Source organism: Hyla sarda, chromosome 1 (assembly GCF_029499605.1).
Source record: "Hyla sarda isolate aHylSar1 chromosome 1, aHylSar1.hap1, whole genome shotgun sequence".
Taxonomy (NCBI): Eukaryota; Metazoa; Chordata; class Amphibia; order Anura; family Hylidae; genus Hyla; species Hyla sarda.
In genome coordinates this window covers 581,423,208-581,429,964 of record NC_079189.1, presented here as the reverse complement: position 1 = coordinate 581,429,964, position 6,757 = coordinate 581,423,208, and positions in this window count along the sequence as shown.

Here is a 6,757-nt window from a genome sequence, read left to right as displayed (position 1 = left end):
ACCTTGCTATTTAAACAGTCTCTAAATTTAGGGTAGATATTTGCCGATCCCTCCGGATTTAGGGGTATTATTAGGTCCGGTGATGCTGCAGAGTGTCTGGGAATTGATACACTCTATATTTGGAATGATTCAGCCGTTGCCGCAAGGCTCGGGCCTAACTCACTGCGTTAGTTGCTGTACAGGTCCTTCTCATTTGACAGCCCAGGAACAAGAGAGAGAAAAGATGGACGCCGCTCCCTTATATGGGCAGGGGGCGGGGCGAATCCGATTGGTCCGAACATCTGTCATTCACCATTACAGAGAGTAATGGGATTGCTTACGTCACAGGGCCTCCAAAGGTCCTTAAGCAGAATACCATAGAGTTTACCTAGTCATGTGACCCGCAGGTCCTGCAACGCTATGGAACAGGTAATTAACTATTTATTTACATCTACAAAACCATATTTACATTAACCTTGAATAAATTATTGGTCTATTAGTTGGAATAGAGGCGACAAGGGGTAAACTACATTACAGGGATCCCTACGTCCTAGGGACTCTGGCTATGGGGACCCACACATACATAGGTACTGTATACGATGCGGTACCGGGACACCACATACAGTAATTCTAAATCTCTCAATGCTGTTAATTATAACAGCTACTGTCTAATGTGATTTATTTATGAAAAGTAAGATATCATTCACATAGCTAAGAATCTTATTTATAATCCCCTCCAACCCAAATCCCTTGAATGTAACATGTTCTCTAACACATATATATGTGGTGAGCTTGTGGGGAAGTAGGGTAGGAAGGGTATAGCTGTGCAGTGATGAAAGGGTGTTGGATTAACCCTTAACTGTCGTGACGCCAGGGTGCGGGTTCTTCCTCTGTATATATATATATATATCCTACTGCCACCCGTCCCAGGAATGATGGGGAGGAATAAAGGATTGTCCACAACTGGAGGTTTAGTAAACTGGAAATAACTTTACTGCAACGTGTATGCAGGTTAACAGTAGTAACAGCCTTCACAGAGGACCAGACTTTAAGTTCCTCACAGTTGGTTGGGACCTTGTAGGGAATAAGCTCTGAGGCTTGCTTTACGCTGTTCCACTGAATTTAGGGTTTGGTTTTAGGTTAAGTAGTCACGTAGATTTAGGATTGAGTTTAGTTGAACTTAGGATTTGGTATTCGGCTGAAGTGAGCAGGCTTCTGGCCTAAGTTCTCTTGCAAAACTGTACAGAGCTCCGCTCACTGTCATATCCCAAGGGAAAGAGAGAGATGATTGGGTAACAGCGCCCTTATATGGAAAGGGGCAGACTCATAGCTTATTGGTTCCCACCAATTGTCAGTCCTTTCACAAAGCATTGTGGCACATCATGTGGCCTACTCACGTGACCTGGAAGGTCCTTAAGCTTAACCTAACAGTAGGCTTAGTAGTCATGTGACCTAAGGTCCTGGAAGTACTATATATATATATATATATATATATATATATATATATATATATATATAAATATATAAATGATATACAAATTATATACACCAAACACATAAAATTAAAGAAGAAAAAAAAAAAAAAAAAGAAATGATCGCTGTAATCTGACTGGTTGCTATGGACAGTTTTGGTCAGCTTGTCTCTATACAATCCTATCTTGTGGCAGCAGTCCTTACCTTTTCATTTCTTCCTCTTTGGCGCTGAGACGTACAAGTCGACTGGTATAGGTTTGGGATTGGAGATTTTCTGGCTGCACGGTCAAGAAATAGACATAATCTGAGGTACTGAATGTGCAAATATAGTTGATAGGATAGGTGTCCAGAAACTACGGGACTACTGTCAGTGAGTGAAAGTTACCTGAAAACCCATCTTGAGATGCAAGGAGCCGCCTAATTGACATAGACGTTGTACCGTAATTCTTTGTTAAGTTAGAATTCACAGAAGATGCAACATAGAAGTAGACATTTCTTATATGTTGTACCACTGTAATCATAGTGCCTAGTGGGCTGGCAATACAATCGCTGCATGATAAAGCAGCATTATCCTCCTGTGGGGACAGGCAGGTAGAATCGGTGTTCCCAGTGTCATCAAACTCATGTAAGAAACAAAGTCCATGTAAAGAGGAGCCACAGGTGTACAGAATATTATCCTCTGGATCCACCACCAAGACTTTTCTGTCCGTGTCCTCTCTTTGCCCTGGGTTAGCATTACCTATCATGCATTTAGAGCACAACCTACAATCAGGGTGATCGGTGGGACCAGTGATAAGATCTTGCAAGAGGTGAAAGTCATTGTATCTGACCACATGCAGGTGGTTGGTGGTGGTAAGAAACACTTTGGTCATCCGTGGCAGCTATATTCTGAATAGGTTCTAGTGTGGTGAAGGTTGGCAGCACATAGCGGACGTCAGGGTCCAAAGACTGGATGGAGCTTGTTGGACACTGCCATGTAGAGGCAAAGGATGTCCAGAATATAAGAAAAAGAATCTGACAATACATCCACATTTTAAAGGTTGGGAGGGGACAATTCACAGCAGGGTTCTCGCTCACCCAAGAGGAGGGCAAAGGAATGAGTACAATGCAGCCATTGTATGGAACCTGTGTAAAAAGCAAAATAATTGGTCAGGATCAGCCCAGTGGCAATATACATCTATACAACTGAAATATAACTGTAAAAATAAGACGATGTAAGGTGGGAGGGTTGTTAATGGGAAATGTCCGTACTGTGTTTGCATATTTGTTATGAAAATGAAAAATACAAATAAAAAAGGTTATGTGATAAAAAAAAAAAAAAAAGAGGTGACTAAGGGTTATACCACTAGGAGGATCCTACCGGTATGCAGAAACTCTGACTTTGGGGACTTACCACACAAGGTACAGTACCGGGACACCACAAACTCCTTTACTTGAGATAAGTCAACCTCAACGACCATCCCCTAAGGCAGAGTGACGAAGTACTGAAAGTTCTGAAACAGTCCTGGGCATAATTTCAAAATGTCCTTTTGTCAGGCTGTATTAACACACAATAAGAGTCTTTGTGCACAAAAAATGTCCTTGCAAGCTCTGAATAAACTTATTATATTTTTTTTTCATTTTTATACCAACAAGATTACTTAAACTTTAATGTACAGACATAAGTACTGGTAAACTCACGAAGAAGAATGTATTGTCCATGAATTTAGGAACAGGATGACATTATTATGCTAGAAATACATCCAAGTATCTATTTACTTTATTTTTTCTTTCTTTCTTTCTCTTGTTTTTTCTTTTTCTGACTGACTAGAACTGTTTTATAAGTATGTATGACAGACTGAGAGTTACTACATACTGAGACATTAGAAATCTCACATTACATTGTTATTTACAATAACAATGAGCATCAAACGCAGTTCCTCGATCTGTGAGGACTGACTCCAGACACCCCAAAGGCTGGACCCAATGGTTGTAAAACATTTGAGCAGCAGTCCTTGCAGTGAGGTCCTTGACAGGGACGACTACTACCCATTTAGAGTAATGGTCCACCATGGTCAGGGCATATGTATAGCCAGATCGAGTGGAGGACGGCTTCGCATGGTCCAAGGCAACCATCTGGTTAGGTCTTTCAGTGTGGATGGGATGTAGAGGTGCTCTCGCATCCTTACGAAGGTTCTTGGTAACATTGCAGACAGTGCATTCGGCACATCACTTTTCAATATCTCCACGCATTCCCACCCAATAGAACCTTCATCTGATGGTGGCTTCAGTCTTGTGAACTCCAAAGTGTCCTGACTGGTCGTGGTACGCATTAAGGACCATGGCTGCGACCCTTAGGGGAACTAGAATCTGATGCAGACGCTCTCCTGAAACTGGATCTAAGGAGTTTCTATAGAGCAGTCCTTTGTTGATGAACAGGCGATTTTGTTGTCGCCACAATCGTTTCAGTTCGAAGTCTCCCTGTGACATGTGTAGGCGGGTTGGCACCTTCTTCTGGAGTAGGTAGTCCAGGAGATCCCCCGTGATTCGGCTCTCATGTAGAGTCTTCCAAGTTTACAGACCCTCAGGAACTTTGGGAGGCCCAGGCTCTTCGCCCTCCTGAGTAGCCAGAGTATTCTGGCTCACAAACCTCTGATAGAAGGGCGGCATCTCCACCTCCTCCCACATGTCTTCTACAGGCAGTTCTTCGCCAGGAGCCATACGGGAGAGTACATCAGCGTTGACATTGGTTTTACCACTCCTATACTTGATATTGAAGTCATAGTTGGCCAGTCTGGAGGCCCAAAGCTGTTCAATGGCTCCCAATTTTGCACTATTCAGGTGCACCAACGGATTGTTGTGTGTGTAGACCGTAAAGGGAGTGGCAGCCAGGTAATCCTTGAACTTCTCAATGACCGCCCAGACCAAGGCAAGGAGCTTTAACTTGAAAGAACTGTAGTTGGCATCATTCCTCTTGGCTCCTCGCAGATGTCTGCTTGCATAGGCTATCACTCTCTTTTTACCTTCCTGTACTTGGGATAGGATAGGTCCCAGGTCTTTAAAGCTGGCATCGGTGTGCAGCCTGAATGGCTGACCATAGTCAGGATATGCCAAGATGGGAGGTTCAGTGAGAAGACACTTCAGAGTCCGGAACGCTGTCTCTTGGTCTTTAGCCCACTGTATTGGGAGTCTTCCATTAAAATTCTTCTTCGCAGTACCCCGCAGAAGAGCCGTAAGGGGTCCAGCAATCTGGGCGAAGAGAGGGATGAAACGCCTGTAGTAGCCAGCGAACCCCAGGAAACTTCTGATGTCCCACACCATGCGGGGTGTGGGCCAATCTTTCACAACACTCACTTTTGCAGGGTCAGGTTGGACACCCTCGGCACTGACAACATGTCCAACATAGTGAACTTGTGGCTTCAAGAGATGAAACTTGGAGCGCTTGACCTTAAGTCCATGTTGTATGAGAACTTGGAAGACTTCCTTCAAATGGTCCAGATGCTCATGGTAAGTCCTTGAATAGACAATAACATCATCTAGATACAGGAGTACACTCTGGAAGTTGAGGTGTCCAAGGCATCGTTCCATCAGGCGTTGGAAGGTGGAAGGTGCATTGCACAGTCCAAAGGGCATGCTCTTGAATTTAAAGAGCCCCATCGGGGTCACAAACGCCGTCTTCTTACGATCCTCCTCCGCCATCGGTACTTGCCAGTATCCACTGGTGAGGTCTAGTGTGGAAAAGTAAGCAGCTGATCCCAAAGCAGTCAGCGATTCTTCTATCCTGGGGAGAGGGTAGGCATCTTTGTGATTGACATCATTTAATTTCTTTTAATCCGCACAGAAGCTGATGGTCCCATCTTTCTTCTTGACAAGGACCAAGTGGGCAGCCCAGGGACTCTGGCTCTCCCGAATGACGTCAGCCTCCTTCATCTCCAGTAAAAAAAATTTTTTACTGTCTGATACATTTCAGGTGCCAATGGGCGATGTCTTTCTTTGATTGGGGGACTATCGCCAGTTAGAATCCAATGCTGGATCATCGGGGTCCAGCCAAAATCAGTGGGGGGTTGACTAAAGGCTTCGTGGTATTGCTTTGCCACTTGGATGACCCCACCAACCTGATCTCTGGGAATGTCTTTGTCCACAATGTGTAGTGTACTATTTTGTACCTGTTAATCTGTCAAGGGCCTAGATACTGTGAAAGGACAGCCAATAGTACACACCTGCTGCTGTTCTAGACAAATACTGTTTTAAGCGTAGTGAAGGGTATCGTACTCCCCTCATATACACAATAAGTATGTCAGGCACAGAGGAGCGGCAGAGGCCTAAATTCATCAGGCTCAGGCAGAGGTCGCAGCAGAGTAGGGGTGTGTGGCAGCCAGAGTCGCAGCGAGAGGTCTGAGCTCCCGGTATCAGCTAGTGCACCTAAATTCCTGTATTGTATCATTCTAATTGTTACACATCCAAACCGTTTATCTGGTGTAGGATGCCATTGTGGCACTTGTTGTCTGTTGCAGGCATCCCCCATTGTATGCATTTTTATGCTGGGGATCACCCTTAGCAACAGACCACAAGGGCAGGATCTGCTCCCCAGTATATATGCACAACTGAATTTGGGGTTGAGTACCTCCTGCCTGCCAGTTGCTCTTTTTTTGACTATATGGTATCTTCATGCTTTTGCCACCTCCAGGCTGTGTCATTCAGTCATTATATGGTCTCCTCATGATTCAGTCAACTCCAGGCTGTGCCATTCAGCCACTATAGGGTATCCTCATCATTCAGCACCTCCAGGCTGTGTCATTCAGCCAATATATGGTTTACTGATGCTGCTGGGCCTGGGCCTTAAACATTTTATGGTAGCACTAGCTACCATAAATCTTCAATTTAAATCTCAAAATTAATCTTTTAATGTTAGGGATTGTGAAGTCCTAGTGTCTACTTATGCTGCTGCCAGCTCCAGGCTGTGTCATTCAGCAACTATATGGTTTAGTGATGTTGCTGGGCATGGGACATTACCTTAAACGGTTTATGGTAGCACTAGCTACCATACATCTTCAATTTAAATGTCAAAAATTATCATTTAATCTTAGGGATTGTGAGGCCCTATTGTCTCCTCATGCTGCCAACACCTCCAGGCTGTGTCATTTAGCCACTATATGGTCTCCTTGTTATGATTCGGCTAGCTGGATGTGGATCCTCTGTGTCAGCGAGGGATTGGAGTGGACCGTGTCGGTGGACCGGTTCTAGGGTTGCTACTGGTATTCACCAGAGCCCGCCACAAAGCGGGATGGTCTTGCTGCGGCGGTAGCAACCAGGTCGTATCCACTGG